Source organism: Xenopus laevis, chromosome 9_10S (genome assembly GCF_017654675.1).
Source record: "Xenopus laevis strain J_2021 chromosome 9_10S, Xenopus_laevis_v10.1, whole genome shotgun sequence".
NCBI classification, from domain to species: Eukaryota; Metazoa; Chordata; class Amphibia; order Anura; family Pipidae; genus Xenopus; species Xenopus laevis.
In genome coordinates, this window is record NC_054388.1 from 2,046,456 (window position 1) to 2,066,786 (window position 20,331).

The window sequence follows — 20,331 nt, forward strand, 5'->3', positions numbered from 1 at the left end:
GTCCAAGTAACACTTAGTTCTTTAATTCAGTAATAGCATAAACCAATGATATCTAACCTGCAGCCTTCCAGCGAGCGTTGGACCACAACTCCCAGCATCATTACAACTGCCGTTGCCTATTAGTGGCATGCAGGGAGTTGCAAGGTGCATATAGTGAAGAGAAATGATTCTGTGTAAGTGAAACTGAGTGTGCAACAAGTTCTCACTATAGCTCAGATTTGCCTGTTCTGCCCCTTTAATCGGACTATTTAGCTGTTCCCATGCTGTAAGTCTGTGGAAAACACTGGGTTCTCCTGTGAATTTGGACAAATAAAGTTGTAAGTGAGGACACAGAGGTGAAGTGATTGTGCAGAATAAATGAAGGTGCAACGCAGGGATAGGTTTGTGCTGCCACAGAGGTCACCTTATTCCTTATAGCCAAACACATACACGTGCGTCACATATAGATTATATATATATATATATAGTGTCTATGGGAGGAGGGTGACGGAAGTGTTGAAGGAAAGGGGGAGGTAGGGGCACCCCTGCTGGCTCTTTGGAAATCGAGTCTGAATTATTAAATGGCTTCAGGCAGGGGGCGGGAAGTGTTAATGACTGCGGCCTATAAGGGAGGGAGACCTTGGCATTATTCACTGGCACATGGGCAGCGTGGCATAGCGCAGAGGGTTAACACATTGTATGTTTATTGTATTCAGTGTTTATTGTATATAGTAGTTATTTTATATAGTGTTTATTTTATATAGTATTTATTGTATATAGTAGTTATTGTATATAGTGTATATTGTATATAGTATATAGGGTTTATTGTATATAGTAGTTATTGTATATAGTGTATATTGTATATAGTGTTTATTGTATATAGTAGTTATTGTATATAGAGTATATTGTATATAGTGGTTATTGTATATAGTATTTATTGTATATAGTGTATATTGTATATAGTATTTATTGTATATAGTAGTTATTGTATATAGTGTATATTGTAAATAGCATTTATTGTATAAAGTATTTATTGCATATAGTGTTTGTTGTATATAGTGTTTATTGTATATAGTAGTTATTGTATATAGTGTATATTGTATATAGTATTTATTGTATATAGTATTTATTGTATATAGTGTTTATTGTATATAGTATTTATTGTATATAATAGTTATTGTATATAGTGTTTATTGTATATACAGTAGTAGTTATCGTATATCTCTAGTATCATATGTTTTAAATCACAGCGCCCCCTGCTGCAGTCGGCTGAAAATTAATTTTATGAGATATGTGATGTTGCTGTGCTTAGACCTGGCCAGAGTCTAAGTGACTCCTCTGCTCATGAACATCATTGGTGCAGCCAGTGGGCCAAAATGAGCACTTTTCAAGTGCTAATATCTTAAAAACTACAACAAACGAAAATATTAATTTTAAGAGCGCTCTGAGCAACTACATATGAATTTCCTTTCACAATGCAGCCCCACTATGGTCAGAGCCCCCCTATATTTGCTGTCTCTATGGTAACACCTGTCACTCCCCCCAACTCCTCCATAGAAGCTAAAGTACAGCCTGTGTGGGACTGGCACAAGGTCTATAGACTGTTCTGTTGTTCTTATAATAATCTCTGCCCATTCAGAACGGAGCCAATTCATTTGTAAGAAACCAGTGATTTCCTTGTCTGGCCAAACGTAAAAAGACACACTTTGTAATAATGGGCCAAATGATGAAAAAAACTTTTTGCTATTATTTGATTATTTGCAATTTCCCCCCAAATACTGTATAACACAATAGATGCCTTGCACAAAAGCAGAGACGTAATGTTCCCTCTATTATGATCCAGGTTTGTGCCCATACAAGTACATATTATAAGTCTTTCTTTCTTTCTTTTCCTTCCTTTTTTCTTTGTTTCCTTCCTTCTCTCTCTTTTTCTTCCTTCTTATTTCCTCCTCCCTTACATAACAAATGTCTTTCTTTCTTTCTTTCTTTCTTTCTTTCTTTCTTTCTTTCTTTCTTTCTTTCTTTCCCTTTCTTTATTTTTCTTCCTTACTTACTTCCTTCCATTCCCTTTAATTTTCCTTTCTAACTTCCCTCCCTCCCTCCTTCCTTCTTTCTTTCTTTCTTTCTTTTTCTCTTTTTCTCTTTCCTTCCTTCCTTTTCCTTTCTTTATTTTTTTCCTTCCTTCCTTCGTTCCATTCCTTTTCTTTATCTTCCTTCCTTCCTTCCTTCCTCCCTTCCTTCCTTCCTTTCCTCCCTTCCTTTCCCTTTCTTTATTTTCCTTTCTTCCTTCGTTCCTTCTTTCCTTTTTTTCTTCCTTCCTTCGTTCCATTCCCTTTCTTTATTTTCCTTCCTTTTCCTTTCTTTATCTTCCTTTCATCCTCCCTTCCTTCCTCCCTCCCTCCCTCCCTTCCTCCCTCCCTCCCTCCCTCCCTCCCTCCCTCCCTCCCTCCCTCCCTTCCTCCCTCCCTCCCTTCCTTCCTTCCTTCCTTCCTCGATCCTTCCTTCCTTTTCTCTCTCTCTCTCTTTCTTTTCCTTCCTGGGAAAATTAATAGGTGTCCATTATGTTCACCGGTTATAAAACAGTCAATATAAAAAAAAAGATTCATGTCAATGTTTGGGGCGGTGGAGGTGAGGAGGTACTTTGCCTTCTAGATCAATGAATATTAATAATATTACCTATCATTCTAATCAGACAAAAACTTTCCAGCCCCCACAGACAATAAAGTAATTTTCCCAAGAAGTAGTAGGTTCGGCAGCACCTCCTAGTGCCAAGGAAGACTAGTCAGACTAAAAGTTGGGGTTCTCATTTGCCAGAGTTAGGGGGATCATAAAACCCCTCCCACACCCTGCTTGACTTATTCTGTTTCCTTCCCTCACAGATTGGCCAATAGTTGGAATCCTGCCCAATGAACCGTCGCACCGATGTGGAAAACAACATTGTGGTAAGTAAGTTCCATTCCACGAGTGGGTCGGCACTGGGTGGGGTTGGGTGCCATTGTTTCGGCCCCTGCTTGGGTACCACCTTGTCTCTGCCCGGGGTTCGTTGTTTTCTCTGCAGCTTTTACAGTGGAAATTGGACTGTTCTCTTCTTGATGTCATAAACCAATAAATGGAATCATCCAAAATACGGAGTTATAGGAGTTCCATCCACTAGGAGGCTTCTCAGTAACTCAGTAATCGTCTCCCGTTAACTGCCCTGTGGAAAGGACTTGCTCCTTGTGGCACTGGCACTTTCCTTCCAGAGGGGACTTATAGCCACAGTACTGACCCACTGACCCACTGACCCACTGACTCTTCATGTTCTATCACACAAGGGCACCTTAAATAAAAGTGTCAGCACAACTCATATGTGACTAGAAAGCCTGTGTGATGTCAATAGCAAGCTCCCAGACATAACAATAACACTAATATATACAGTATAGTATATATATATATATATACACAGATATACACTTTCCAGTGGTTTGATGGGATGGGGGCGGCACAGAGAATGAGCCGAGAGTGACATAAACCAGTCAGGAGTCTGTGGAAACAGAGACCTTTTGTTTCGTCCAGTAGAAGTAAAGTATCTGCATTAGAATGTTGAGGGCAAGGTGATCCAGTGGGAGAGCAACACTAATGGGGGGGCACTGAAAATAAATAATGACAATGAACAATGGTGGGAGCAATAATCTCAGATCTCCTTTGGGTACCTGAACCCCCTATTTGTTTGTCTTGTAGGAAATACCCAGCACCCAGTGTGCGGCAAACCCATTGAGGATCTGTGTTCTACAGTCAACAGGCCGGATTTGTGGAAAGGCCACCAAGGCCCGGGCCTAGGGCGGCCGGATTTTAGGGGGACGCCATGCTGCCAAACCACACCCACATTGGTTCAAAAACACTGGGGATGCTCTAGAGATACAATCATTTTGTGCGCCAATCCCCATTGCTCCAGTGAAGATGATAAAAATTTGCACGAATAAAGAGGAGGGGACAGGGGAGATGAACGGGCCTAGGGGCTCCCACTATGTAAATCCTCCCCTGTCAGTCAAATGAAAGTCCTGCCAATAAATGTTGTAGAAAAAGAAAGTTTGGGTCATTATTAATCTATTCTTTTATCAACCATTGATCTCTTTATCATTCCTGCAATAATCCAACCCTTTGTCTTTTGTCTTTTGTGCCCTAATACTCTCCCTGGTGACCCCACAACACAACGAGCAGAAATTGGAGCAAAAAATGGGAGTTTCTCCAGAAGCAAAAGCGAGACTTCAGTGTGTGTAATACACAACGTTTGCCTCTGTGTGTGTTTGTGCAGCAACACAAGTGCCTGTGACTGTACAAACAACCTCTCCTGTGTCATTTCTCCCCAAAACACGTCCAGTAGAAGCAGCTCAGAACAGTAACTGCTTTTGTTTCTCCTTTACCCAGAGAGATGCCGCAACCATACAACGGGCCTTTCATATAAAATCCATCTTCTAATCTTATTAACCCCTTACTAGCCACCACTGATGCCTAACATTGGAAATTGTAACACTGAAATGTGTCAAGGGATGGAAAGTGCAAAAGAACTGCGCTATTGCTAAAAGTTATTTGATATTATCAGTTGTACATCCGCCCAGAGGAGCTTACAGTCTAAGGTCCCGATCATAGGCACTAGGGCCAGGAGTTGGGGTGACCTCTACTTTGGGAGCCATCATTTTCAGGCACATCATGGGGCAGAAAACAATTGCTCCGGAAGTGAAATGTTTATTCAGTGGGGCATCTGCTCCATTCTGTTCCCTGTTCTAGAGAAGGAGGCGCTTCATTGAGCAGCATCACTAGCACAGGTCTGGGGTGGAGGATAGTGTGTTTGAGTTGACCCCAAAAACAGGTAGCGTTGACCCCAAAAATCAGGAATATTCCCTAAATACAAAAGCATTTTCCTTCACTCCTTTGCCACTCCAGATATCACGTCCTTGAGCCTTTGTGTCCATTTAGTAAACCAACCCAAGTCCTTCTCTATGGTGAGGACCTTTCACTTTCACCAAATGATTTTTGCCCATTGGATGGGCAATTGCATCTGAACCAGAACAAGGTTTGAGGGATCTATAGTTGCTGCTGAGGCTTCATTGAAGAATTCTCTGGTTTTTGGGATTGGTTGGATTCAATTGACCCACCAGATTTTTACCAGAATGTAAGGTTTAACCGATTGGGCATGTCCCTTTCCATAATCGGCCAGCAGATGGCAGTTGATTACTGTACATTGTGTTGATGCCATTGATTGCCATTGTGGAGCATTGGGCATCATATCAATGACCTGGCACCCAGCAGCTTGGTAGGACGTGTTGCTTGATGGCGGCACCACAGACTCAATGGCAGCTCTAGAAACTGGACATCGTTCCTGCCAACTGTTATAATGTGTTTGTTATGGGCTGAACATAACCAGGCTCAATAGGCTCCCGGAACAGAGAATGGTTTAATTGCATCAAATCACCCCAAATTATAACCTCCTGTATTATTAGGCAATAGGCAAACATTCCGGACACAAAGGGCCCCCCAGGATCAGAAGGAGCTTTAAACTGAAGCTCAATAACAGGTTGGGTTGGATAGTGATCATTATTCTATCCCCTCTATTCCCTGCTTCAAACGAATCTGAATTGATTTGGAATGGGAAATAACTACAGCACAGAGCTTAGAGTTACAGGAATCCAAAGTAGCACCCATGCCTCTCTCTCTGGGGTGATCGTCAGCTCTTGGGGCCCCTTCATAAGCATCATCAATGCTGCCAAAATTTGTTGCACTAGAAAAAAAAAAAGAGGAAAGGTGCTGCTGATTGACCCCCACTAGGATTTAGGGAGCAGTCAGCAGTATCCAGTATTAGCCTGCTGTATTGCAGGGACTTGCCTGTTGCATTTGACAGGACTGGCATGGCCGAATAGAAATCAGTGTGGTCTGCAGCATCAACAAGAGTAGAATAAACTGCAATCCCTGCAATGCCCATTCTCCGGCAATCGAAATGGTGTTATACCAGAATTAATGCGTTTAAAATATTGGCCCTTATATTCAGAGATAATATTACTATATAAATTCCCTGTCACTTTTGAATGTAGGACTATACTCTATACCCAGGGGCCCCAGGAGGCTCAAATAATGAGCAATTTCCACATATATTAATAAAACAGGACAACCCCTGGATACACTGTTTATTTGTGATTGTATTTGTATTTATATTAGGCTATATATATAGTAACATAGTAAAATAGTAATTTGGGTTGAAAAAAGACACAAATCCATCAAGTTCAACCTTAAGTCTATATATAACTTGTCTAACTGACAGTTGATCCGGCAGAGGAAGGTGAAAAACCTTTTTGAGGGAAAAATTCCTTCTTGACTCCAAAATGGCAATGGGACCAGTCCCTGGAAAGAAATACAGTAGGTTATGGGGGGGGGGACATGTTTATTATTCATTCCATTCGGTACTGTTATTCCTCCTCATCTGATTTGTATTTGTGCCAAATAGAATCCCCCCCGTTATTATGTCCCCCTTAGTCCGACCTTAATCTAAGTTTCCCTTTTTCTGACCAAGGGGCATTTCCAATAATGTGCCAGGCGGGGGTAGGTTGGAAACAGAGGGGTAAAAGTAATTGGGCAGTTCTTTACCTCTGCCGACCCCTGCCGACCCCAGCAGTTGCAGAGATACAATTCGTGGGCAGTTTGCGGCTCGGGTTCCCTGTAGAAAGAATAAAGTTAAAACATCTGTTAATTTATAAAGCAATTTAAGCATGACTGGTTAATAAATAGCTAACAGCTGCTGAGACTGGTGTGGATCTGAGCTGGGGACGTCACCCTGGGACCCGGGAAAGAACAGATTGATTTGGGGCTTCTGGACCAGCAGTGTTTTATTAGGACAATTTTATTGGGGGAGAGAATTGATTAAAATCTCTCGGCTGATAAACGGGAGTTGAAATAAAGCACCGGGATCCTCCATTATATATAAAGATACATTCTGATTTCATGCTCCAGGCTCATCTCTGGGAGTCGTATCCAGGACCGTGTTTATTACAGGCAGAGAGATATTACTACCCGCTTGCACACGACCATCTGAACTGCTGCCATTGCTGCACAACTCTGCAGGGATTGCCCCCCTCTTTCATGTAGGGGAGAGTAAAGAAACTCCATTGCCCCCCACTGATGGCTTTGGAGTCGCCCCCTTAACAAAACCAGATCATTTACCTACTCCCTGTAGGATGTGCGGATCATTTAGATGCCCGCTGCAGGCTGAAATGATTTATAAGCTGCCCTGGAGCTGAAGCACATACCCAAATAACAGAAGCAAAGTGAACTGATACCCCAACATGGTTAAATTAATAATGTAAATATATTGGTTTTAAAGGGGAGTGACGGCATCCTTGTTTGGGATAAACCCATTGCAGAGACCATAATATGTCTAATGACAAGGATTGTGTATAACGTAGTGGAATTTTCTACTCCCCTGTAAATAATGCAGATAGCCTGTGTGGGTGTGCAGATACTTGAGATGGTGGTCTGGGGTAACCAACAGTAGAGATCCTGTGTAGGTATGGAGAGCTTAAGGATGGTGGTCTTAAGTAACCAACAGTAGAGATCCTGTGTAGGTATGGAGAGCTTCAGGATGGTGGTCTTGAGTAACCAACAGTAGAGATCCTGTGTAGGTATGGAGAGCTTCAGGATGGTGGTCTTGAGTAACCAACAGTAGAGATTCTGTGTAGGTATGGAGAGCTTCAGGATGGTGGTCTTGAGTAACCAACAGTAGAGATCCTGTGTAGGTATGGAGAGCTTCAGGATGGTGGTCTTGAGTAACCAACAGTAGAGATCCTGTGTGGGTATGCAGAGCCTCAGGATGATGGTCATGGTAACCAACAGTAGAGATCCTGTGTAGGTATGGAGAGCTTCAGGATGGTGGTCTTGGGTAACCAACAGCAGAGATCCTGTGTAGGTATGCAGAGCCTCAGGATGGTGGTCTTGGTAACCAACAGTAGAGATCATGTGTAGGTATGGAGAACTTCAGGATGGTGGTCTTGGGTAACCAACAGTAGAGATCCTGTGTAGGTATGCAGAGCCTCAGGATGGTGGTCTTGGGTAACCAACAGTAGAGATCTTGTGTAGGTATGCAGAGCCTCAGGATGGTGGTCTTGGGTAACCAACAGTAGAGATCCTGTGTAGGTAGGGAGAGCTTAAGGATGGTGGTCTTGAGTAACCAACATTAGAGATCCTGTGTAGGTATGGAGAGCTTCAAGATGGTGTTCTTGGGTAACCAACAGTAGAGATCCTGTGTAGGTATGCATTTATATATGGGATATATAAATGCAGAAATGTTGTGTAGATCTGCAGATGTTCAGGATAATGGTCTTGGATAACCAACTGCAGAGATCTGCCCATATGTACAATTTCTCCACACAGAGATGATGAATAAGCAACTGCATGAACCCTATGTAGATGCACAGATCCTCAAGATGATGGTCAGAGATCCTATGCAGATCTATAGTCCCCCAAAACAAAGGTCCAGAGGTACAGTTAGTCGTGGCTAGGACATACCTGACAGTGTACAAAGATATAAAATATAAAAATGTGGATATCCATAGGAGTATAAGAGTGTTGATGGAAGCCTGGCCTCACCAGAGGTACAGTAGATGAACTGCCATTTATATTTGTACAATTAATGACAAAAGGCATTAATTGCCAAAGTCACGCTACCTTTCTGTGTGTATCTACAGATACATTAACTCTTAGTGTCAATGGCATATGATAAAGGGCCGTCTGGCCCCCCTACAGATCTTCAATTCTGAAACCAGTAAGATGGCATCATTAAAATTGTAGAGAGCCATTAGGCTAGCATCAGATGGGCGGATTTACCGTGGTGTTTAATCATAGAGGGAAAATCAGCCAAACTATGATTAGTTGCATTCCATGGTGTCGTACCCAAGAGCACGGGGCAGCTTGGGAATCCAGCTGGCAGCAACTTATCAATGAGCCAGTGAGGCAGTTTTAAGAATGATGCAACCAGCGGGTGATGCCATAGCTCCCTGCACCTTGAACATCATAGCGTTGGGAATCTATTCAAAATGAAACCTGGGTAAAATTATTGGGAGCCATGATACCCCTGCTAATTTCCTACCCAGCCACACAGAGTAACTTAATAAGTGCACTAAATTGCCAGCTGCGATATTTGAGAAGATGACAAAGAATTTGCTCCATCTAGACTGGAGTCAACCAGGAGAATAGAGTCAACCATTGAGTCAACCAGGAGAATAGGAATCTGAAATGCAGAACCTGAGCATTGTTGCCCTAGACCAGTGGTTCCCAAACCATTGGACCCTTGGAGGAGGCTTGAAGCAGTGGCAGTGGGGGCTTGTCCTGCAGGCCATTTAGCGTATGATTAGGGGGCAATGCCTATTTGCTCTGCTACGTACACCTACAAGCCAAGGCTGATGGTTTTGGGCATATACCAAGTCTCGTGGTTATACTCTGAGTCCCTTCCTATTCCAAACCATTTGGCCTATTTCATGGCAATTCCCTATTTCTGTATAGAAACAAAGAAGAGCAAAAATAGGTGGATAGATTATAGTATGTAAACAAAGGAAACTAGAAGGATAAAGAGTGAGGACAGGAGGACAAATAGTTTGAAGAATGGCCCTATGGTCTATGGTTTCTGGTGGGCCCCTGACATTACAGTCTGACACTGGAGCTGCAAATGACTTGTAGATCCAGGCTCATTTCTAGAATGGAAATCAACTCTGGCTCAACTGGCAGTTAGGCAGGTTATATATAGACTTAAATTGTTGAACTTGATGGACGTGTGTCTTTTTGCAACCACACTTACTTGGAGAGCCAAAGAAAGCCCCATACTAAGTAAAAACATTTTTAGAAAATGTAATTTGAATGTATTGTTTTGGATCCCAGAGTGGCTGATCTGAGTAATCTTTTATATATATATAATTTGCTGTATTGGGGCCTGTTGTTCTTGGAAGAACAAAGCCACTAGTCTTAACATATCTTAATTGTTCAGGGCATCAGGCTACTAGTGAGATAAGTCCACGCTTAGTGACCTAAGTTTGCCTTTTCTAGCCAGAACTTGCAAACCCTCAGCCTATGTACAGGTGAAACCCATCACCTCTTCTGATCAAAATCAGAACTGTAGTTATTCAGATATCAATCAGCTGAGATCAACATTGGCCCATGTATGCCGTGACCAGCTGCTTTGGGATCTGACAAGCATCACCTGATGAAGGATTAAGGATTTCTATGTGGACTATGCCCATATCTAGTGGAAACAAGTACAGGTATTCCATTTGACTGGGTCTTCAATGGTCCACCAGAGAACCTGACACCTTGGACTCACTCTCACATCAGTTATGGGCAGTTCCAAATGGAATAGATTTTCATATACTAGGTCCACTGTGGACATAAGGATGGGATGATGGGAATTCTCCTTGGCTGGGTCTCACCTAGACCTGAGACCATTGGGAGAAAACTTGAAGGAAACAGGAGGTGAGGTGGGAAGGGACATCATATTCTCCAAACAGCTCTTGGTTATTGTCTATATTTACTCTAGTCAATGTCTATAGGAGCCCTGAGGAAGAATTCGATGGTAATAGACTTGCACTTGCCATGTGTCACCTCTCTTCATCCTTATTCCCACCTTCATTTGCCCACGATGTCCCTTTTTTCCTTCTTCTTCTTCTTCCCCCTCCACCTCTTTCTCTCTGGCTCCAGGAGGGACTGCATTCATTTGCTCGCCTCCCCTTTACTTTTAGGGACCTCTGCCAACTCTGCTTTAACTCGTTCACCGCTGATCCCGTGTTGGAGCCCTCTCCAGGGTTAGCAGCTGGGCCTTTGGCGGTGAAGGGGTTACCCCGGACGGCCTTTCATGTCCCACAACATCCAGAGCAACTATTAAAATTTTATGCGGAGTGTAAATGGGCCGGGTCTGCTCCAGCAACACAGCCAGCGAGCAGTGATTTATTACTCGCAAATACCACAGAACTAATTAGTATAGTAATTAATTAATACAAATTTGCATATTTGCATGTGCAATTAGTGCAGCGGAGTGATTACTCTGAAAATGAGAAGTTTGGAGCTGTCAGATGTTGTGAAGCGGACTGGAAAAGTGTGTGCAAATGGAGTTCAGCACAGGCTGAGACCACCCCAACACCCCCCTCCTTTACCCTAGAGGGTGCAAATGGAAGCGTGGGGTGACCCTGAGAGGGGAGGAGCTATAAAACTCCCACCTGGGTTTTTCTATAGCAATATTGTCTTATTATCCCTTTGTCCCTCTCCCAAAGTCTCTGGCCCACCTTCATTGTAACCCTCACATCTTTACACTTAAAGGGATACTGTCATGGGAAAAAAAATGTGTTTTTCATTTATTAGTGCTGCTCCAGCAGATTTTTGTTATATTTAATTTTGAAATCTGACATAGGGCTCAACATATTGTCAATTTCCCAGCAGCTCCCAGTCATGTGGTTTCAGTCACTCTTTACTGCTGTACTGCAAGTTGGAGTGATATCACCCCCCAGCAGCCAAACAACAGAACAATGGGAAGGTAACCAGATAGCAGCTCCCTAACACAAGATAACAGCTGCCTGGTAGATCTAAGAGCAGCACTCAATAGTAAAATCCAGGTCCCACTGAGACACATTCAGTTACATTGAGTAGGAGAAACAACAGCCTGCCAGAAAGCAGTTCCATCCTAAAGTGCTGGCTCTTTCTAAAATCACATGACCAGGCAAAATGACCTGAGATGCACCTACACACCAATATTACAACTAAATACACTTGTTGGGTCAGGTCCACATCTATATCACTTCTCACCATCCTTCCTCATTCCCATGTACTTCAACTCCCGCCTCTTTCCCACTCATGTTTCCATATCTATTCTTCCTTCCCACCCCAATCTACATCAGTGTGTCTTCTCTCCATTCAGTCTTTATCTTTCTTCCACTCCTACTACTCCTTCTAACGTCATTCTCCATCTCACTCCATAACAATCACTGCCATTACTTAACTACACGTCGTTTATTTCTCAATATTTCTCGTGCATCAGGGGTGGTTATGGTGCTACGTACTCTTGCAGTAATACTGTATTCATCAGGCCATGGAGCCTGGTCTTATTTCCCAGCATGCTGAGTCAGCCCACAATAACATTCAGGCCAATGTCACACAAGAAGTTTCTGAGGGAAACTCATGGTGATGATGAAGATGTCTGACATGCAGTTTCTTCACTCATATCAAGGAATCGTGTAGTTTAAGACACTTATACTGTAGGAGTAGGTCCTATTTCTCCCCTTCTTCACACTTCTCTCTTTTATTCTACTTTCATACATGACCTTCAGTTTTCTCCTTCCTCCTTCCTATTCTTCTCACTCTCGGTGTTTTACCTCTCATCCCATCTGTCTGTCCTTCTGATACCACTTTCATGCTAACATCTCCATTTTGCGCTCTGTTTATTCCCCCTTTATCCCAATTACATATCCTTTTTCTCACTATTTGGCCAATGATCCCACTTTCACCCATCTTCTGTTCTGCTCCTTCAGTGCCAACATATCTCCTCATCCTCGGCTACTTAATTGTCCCCATCTCTACACCCCACCCATCTATTTCCATCCTCATACCCATCTCCATTTCCCCTCTCCCCACTTGCATGTTCCCCTTTTGTCCTGCATACCCAATGCCACCTCACACTGCCCAATGTCCATCTCCTGTTGCCCCACAACTTCCCCTGCCCCCATCTCACCCCTTCCTATGTCACAATGACCTATATTATTTGCCATCTTTGTTATTTCTTCCACTTGTATCATGTTTGCTCCCCAACTCTGTGCTGTCCCCAGATGGGCTGCCCCCCATTTCCTCACATGCGGCTCTTCCGAGACTCCAGCCAATCTCCCTCCCATGTCTCCCTGTGTTCCCTGCCCCAGAATCTCTGTGCATTTATCATGCCCTCTCCATGGCACCGCTCCAGGTTTTGTGGAGTGAAGTCTTATTGTTATTCATCTTGCTCCCCTTTTGAAACTAAGCTATGTGTAATGAGAAGGAGCATGCTGCTTCCCAATCAGAGACCTACATTAATTGCAAATTCATTTTAACCCCTTGTAACCCTACACACAGCCTTATTGCTTACCCCAAACCCAGAATTGGAAAAGCAAAAAGCCTCGGCCGCCCCTCAGGGCTCACTGTTTGCCCTTGAATGTTCTCCATGTTTTACATTGCCGTATTCTTGTTTAAGGGTCGGCCCTTTGTCTGACACAATTGTCCTTCATCACTTCTGACCCAGAGTTTCATTTGCTTCATTTCCACCCACCAACTTTGCATTCGTTACGATGAGATTTCCCCACAATTCCAACGGCACTTTCCCACCAGCCCCTGTGGATCCACAAACGATTCTCTGACAAAGAAGACGAAGCCCCATGATTGGCACAACTTCACTTTCCCATTTGAAAAGTATCATCAGTTTGGGTCAGGAACCCCCCAGCTTTGTTATTCTGGTCCAATAAAGACTTTTCATTCTCACCTTGTTGTATTTCTCTCTCTCCAGCTCTTTACTCTTTATTTCCCTTTCTCTTCCCTTCATTACATTTTCTTCTTTCGTCTCACTACAAACCCTGTGACTTTCTAACTTCCAAACTCTGGGTTTGCTGCTAAAATGAAACGAGATCTTCCTCAATCTTCTGTCACTTACCGAAAATGCATTCAAGTTGAAAAAACGCTGGCGACTTTTCTTTTTTTTTTAATTGGAATTACCTGCTAAAGTCCTAACAAACTTTTTTTGGGTAACTGGTTTTCTCCAGAGACATAGGGAACATTAATTTTACAGTGGGCTCATGTGTAGGGCATTATATTAATTCTCTTGTCTTTATTAAGGTTCCCTGGACATGTGTAATAAAAAGTGGTAACTTCAATTATTTGCAGCAACATTTATAATAAAGACGTCCATACAACTTTAAATTATCCACCCTATGCAAATTGACCTGAACGCAAGATCACTAGTGAATTTTCGCTCGGCACAAACGAACGCTAGCGCATCTTCACTATGAAATGCTCGCGCAGCCAAAGTAACGCTAACGAAAAATCGCCAGTGTTTGGCGCCCAGGACGACACTTCTCATATTAGTGAATTTGCACCTGGAAGTGGTGGGAGGTGTATGAAGCTGACGCTGGTAGAAATTTGGCTGTTAGTGAATGTACCACTATATCTTATCTCTCCATTCTTTTTCTCCTCCGTAAGTCTGTCTCTCTCCAGTTCATGTCAGTCTCTTTCTGTTATTCTCAGTCTGTCGGGATGTGTCATTCTCTCTTTCTCTCACTTTTCTCGGCGCAGAACAGAGAATTCTCCAATGAACTGTGACCATCTGCCCAGGAGACGGGGGGGTTGTGCACTTGTTCTGATCCCCGGTGGGCTTTGTGCAAGTGATGCCAATCAGCTCCTGTTAATCCACAACATACTGCGCCTACATGGCAAATAGCGGCACATTCAGCCCGGGTGCCCTCCTGTCTCTGGCTCATCACAAAGTTGGTCGGACCCGGGGTCACAGAACCATTTCATGTCCCATTTTGACTGATCCTTCTTTATCATAATGCTCTGATCATTGGGTTGTGCAACACCAGCAGTTGGCTTTAGATTATGAGAACTGTCAGAGAGGCTGCCATTCCACATAGTGCAACGTCTTGTGGCTACGGCAGAGATTTACAGTTGCGCCTGCATATGTTTCAGCCTCAGCAGAGTCTCTTGTTGCAGGTTGTGACACTGCAGCTCCCTATTCCTTTTAACTGTACCAATTTTTGGGGGCCCCCAAGTCCATATTTAGAGCTACAGCAGCACTAACGGAGTTGGATATTAATGCAAGGCGGTTATGGGGGTATTCCAAGAGTAATGAAGTCTCCCTGGGATTGAAGCAAGTCAATTGCTACGGATAGGGAGCCACTGGGCCTCCATTAAAGCTTCTCACCCCAGAGCCACAAAACTGCCTGCAAAATGGGTAAAAATGGTTTAGAGCAGGGGTCCCCAACCCTTTATACTAGTGAGCCACATTCAAATGTAAAAAGAGTTGGGGAGCAACACAAACATGAAAAAAATCCCTTGGGTGCCAAATAAGGGCTGTGATTGGCTACTATGTGGACTGGCAGCTACAAGAGGCTTTACTTGGCGCTGTACTTGGTTTTTATTCAATTAAAATTTGCCTCCAAGTCTGGAATTCAAAAATAAGCCCCTGCTTCGAGGACACGGAGAGCAACATCCAAGGGGTTGGGGAGCAACATGTTACTCATGAGATACTGACTCCTTATCCCAAAGCCTTTATCCCCTGAAGCATTCGCAGATTTCCAAACGTAACTTTTTCACTTGCTTTCTCTTCGTAAGAGGAATTTAAAGAGGAAGGTAATTTGTATCCAAGGAGTTCATTGTTCAGTATAAAGGTCCTGCGATGGGAAATCCTGCAAATAACAGAAGAATCACTATTTATTTATATATGTATCATACCATAAGTATTCTATGTGTATAACTAGTCCCACTGAGACCCATTCAGTTACATTGAGTAGGAGAAACAACAGGCAGCCAGATAGCAGCTCCCTAACACAAGATAACAGCTGCCTGGTAGATCTAAGAACAACACTCAATAGTAAAATCCAGGTCCCACTGAGACACATTCAGTTACATTGAGTAGGAGAAACAACAGGCTGCCAGAAAGCAGTTCCATCCTAAAGTGCTGGCTCTTTCTGAAATCACATGACCAGGCAAAATGAGCTGAGATGCACCTACACACCAATATTACAACTAAATACACTTGCTGGTTCACGAATGACATTTTATATTGTACAGTCAATTATTTGCTGTGTCATTTAGAAATAAATAACAACCATGACAATGTGGGAAAGTAAGTGCAAATCCTACTTATAATTGGGATACGGGTGTTTCTATATATATAATGATCCATTGCTTATAGAGGGTCCCTGCAGTAGATGAATTGTGTTGCAGCTGTTGCAGGTCAGGGAAGAGCATCATACGTGTGTATGTAACACGGCTGCTTTGATCTGTACACTCAGATAATGATCAGTGTCACACCAATGTACCCGCAGAAGAGAAACAGTTAAAATGAACATCTGGGGTAGCCCCGTACCCTATCGCTTCTTCTACCAATTCGTTTTTCTTAAGAATGCACCAGGGCGTCCCTCCTCTCTGTACCATAATGATCCGACATATGGAGACTTGGAACAGTACAGACAAATAGAAGGGGGGCCCTGGTAATGTAGGAAACATGGGGTTCAGGCCCGGACTGGCAATCTGTGGGTTCTGGAAAATGCCTGCTGTAAGATGCCATAGAAAATGGGCTGTTTGGGCCTCTGTGTACTTGGAATGCCAGGGCCTATTTTGACTAGGGATGGACCGAATCCACTATTTTGGATTCAGCCGAACCCCCCAATCCTTTGTAAAAAGATTCGGCCGAATACTGAACCGAATCCGAACCCTAATTTGCATATGCAAATTAGGGGTGGGAAGGGGAAAACATTTTTTACTTCCTTGTTTTCTGACAAAAAGTCATGTGATTTTCCCTCCCTGCCCCTAATTTCCATATGCAAATTAGGGTTCGGATTCGGTTCGGCCGAATCCGAATCCTGCTGAAAAAGGCCGAATCCCGAATCGAATCCTGGATTCATTGCCTCCCTAATTTTGACTCCCAGTCCAGTCCTGTTGAGGTTCCATTAATCAGTCATGTTCTGCGGCTGCTGTTGGACTACAACTCCCAGGAACCCCTGACAACCGTCAGTTTTCAGTTCAGTAAGAGATGAAGGAGGCACAGGCTGGATACACAACTGTTAATGAATATATTATGTCTTTTACACTTTATCCGCCCCAGATGGTGTAGTCTCTGTGCCAATGCTGTTTCTGCTTTACCTTCGCTTCCTTTGTCTTTATTATCATATTCTGCAATCAGTTCTACATATAGCGGATACAGTATTCTTGCCAAGCCAACAATCAAAATGCCAGCCCGGGGCAAAGGAGGTCGCAAGAGGCCGACATGGCAATTGAACCCGCGCCTCTGCGTTTCAGAATCAACATGGACTGTAAGTTGTATTGTGGATATAGATAGACACACATTGTATATGAATTAGAGACGAAACAGCCACTGACCATAGACATTAATGTATAAATATAAAGAGTTTTAGCTCCCATCTGACTCTATGGATGGTACCAAGAGCCTGAAGATGCCCCCGAGCCCTTTCCATTCCAATGGCAGCAGGATAAATTGAGATGTAGAGAAGGGGGAATGTGTGAGAGGGAGGCAGCATGTGTGATCAGCACTGCACAGATTGCCCAGGGAATTGGCTGGCAGACAAATGTGTGAGAGGAGCAGAAATAATGCCCTGCTGCTGCTACTGATGCTACTGATGATGATGATGATGCCCACCAAAGATGAGGGTGGCACCCATAAAGGGGGTGCGGGAGTTACTGAGGTGGCACAGGCAGGGGGACCATCATCTGATCAGGCGCAAAGGAAAGCACAAGGATGGATCTTATGATGAACAATATGTAATGGGAATTTAAACAGATGGGAAAGATGTTAATGGGGTAGAATGGAACAAAGGGAGAGACAGAGAGAACGGGAGGGAAGGAGAGAGAAAAAGGGGCTTGATGGGACCTGAGAAGAAGGAAACAATACAAAATGCCTAAGTGCAACCTCCGTTTAGAGCCCCCAAAAGTTGGTGGGATCAGTGAAGGATGGAGACCGACATTCTGCTTTAAGCTATAGTTCAGCACCATCAGTATTCGTCTTTCCCTTCCAAAGGTCTAATATTCGGTCCTTAGGTTATAGCAAAGCTAAAGGGCTGCTTCCCTCCCAAGGTGTAGGAAGGATTGCTTTAACACAGGTGATGTCACAATGGGTATTTCCATTGCCTTACAGCAGCGGCAGAACACTTGATAGTAACAGATGGGCACCTCCAGCCGACATTGACCGAAAAATGCTATGGGGTGACATAGACTGCAGTTATAGACAACTGCCATCAACTTGTAGGGATACGGATGGAGAAAAAACCCAAATTGAGGTACCGCAGTTCTGTACCAAAGGCCTTGTAGTTCTAGGCTGTGGCCAATAGGATTCTCAGAATGGAAAACTGTCTAATACCCTTGTGTTCACTGTCGGACTGGACCTCCTGGGGCCCCCCAAAGAACCTGACATCAAGGGCCCACTCTTTTTGATTAGATATCGACAGGCTAAATATAATAGGTGTCATGTAGAGGAAATAATAGTGGAAATAAACTGGTGGAACTACACAGGCTGATGCCAACCAGGAGACCGAGGGTCTACTCCGACCCTGTATGTGTTATCAATTAATTCATTGAACAATTAAAGAATTCCCTCCCTATTAATGGCAAAAAGGAGCAACTAAATTATATAAGATGCCCCCCCCCGGAACACAATATTATCCTTCTAAATATTTAAATTGCTCATCCGTCCAGACCCTCGACTGCCATAGGGTCAAATCATTTGTGCTTTTCAGTTCATTGGTTGAATCCAAAGCCTTTAGGACAATCATCTAATGCATTGGGCTTTATGTGTCTTGAATGGATATATTGTATTTTTGTGGTTCCCTTATTACTGTAAATGTGTCACAATCCCTTCTCTTGTTCCCCTCCAGTGCCCCACTAGTTACCATTCAGCAGCGGCTCCATGGACTCTAACAGGAACTCCACCGGGGTAGGAGAAGCCCAGCCAAGTGAAATATCATTGCCCTTCCCTTTGGGATACTATGGTAATTGAATTTTTAAGCAAAACCATTAACATATTTCAAGGAAATTATTTTAACATTCACAACTGAGTGTCAGACTGGGACACCGGGTTCCCACTAGAAAAACCTTCTCTCGCATTCTTTTTCCCTTACGTTCCGTTATTAGGACTTGCACCATTTTCTGATTCCTTCTTCTGATCTCCTGCTGTCCCTTCTGTCGCTTCCACTGTCTCTTACAGGAACTTACAGGGGGTCCCTGAGTGCCCACTGGCAGTTGTTATGATGCCCCAGTGTCTTGTTATGAGCTAAAGGTCCTTGACCAGAGGTTGGTCCACCAAGTGGGACTTGAAAAGGCTTAACAACCACTATAGAAACCAATCCAGCATGTTACAGGTCCAAAGAATCTATGGAGTAAAGGTGGTGTTACCATCTACTATCTTTGACCCTCACTGGCCATTGTATGGGGCTCTCCTGACATCTACTGGGAAGGTTAGAAAATCCCATCACATGAGGACCTCCTCAGCACACTGATCTGGTCTTCTTTCTACAGGTCTCCCTAGAGGACCTGATCATTGACCCATGGGACAACCATTTGGATTGTCTAATGGTGGCTTATTGGCCCATGCATGGGGCCTTCCAATGGGCTTCCCCCGATTGATATCTGGCCGAAAGTCGACCAAATGTCGATCAGACAGGACTAAAAATCCAGTCGGAACGAGGCCGCATCTGTTCGTTGATGTGGTCCCACGATCCGACTGCCCGTTACCCTTCGCTGTGATCCGATCATTGGGCCCTAGGGCCGACTATCGAATCAGCCTGATATCGCCCACCTCAAGGTGGGCATATCGGGGTTTTCTGCTCATTTGGCGACATCACCGAACGACATCTCTCAGTGTATGGCCACCTTTAGTTTGAGCCCATTGGTGCCTGAAACAAGTAGAGATCTGATTGGCTGGAAACTGCAATATCATAGGTGATGCCCATCTCCAATTCCACTGAAGGTATCCTCAGCAATAGTGATCGGAACCTATGGAAGCCATATTCACAGCCTTATGTAGATGGTCTGTATTCCACTGGCCTGTATATAATGGCACCAAGGCTGTATAGCTTTAACCTATCCCATATTTCAGATTGTGTGTAACCGTGTGTGAGTGTTTGGTTGTACGGAGAGGAGGGGGGGGTCGGAGAGATGAAAGAAGAAAATTTTCCACTTGGGTAATGATTACATTTCTTTACTTAGGGGAGTACAGCAAATGAATGCGACTGCCTAATTGCATTTGGGACTATGATGAATTCCAAAATATTCAATGACAACAGATCTGTAGCAACAATTACACCACAAAATGTAGGGTCCCGACAAGTGGAGCATAATGTGCTGAACGGAGGGCTTGGAAGAGTGCAAGCTCCACAGCCTAAATCAGTTGATGTGGGTTGGACCTGCTCGTTGGTATGAAAGGGAATACTCAATGTATAGAAATTCAGTGTATAAACCCATTTATGTCTGGTACAGGGGCCGGAGTAATGGTGCGAAGGAAACAAATGAAGTGGATTGTAACAAACTGATATTTAGGAAACAGAGAATTGCTGATTATGTAACTTTCTATCAGGTTTTCACTGTATGAAAGAGAAAATGTCA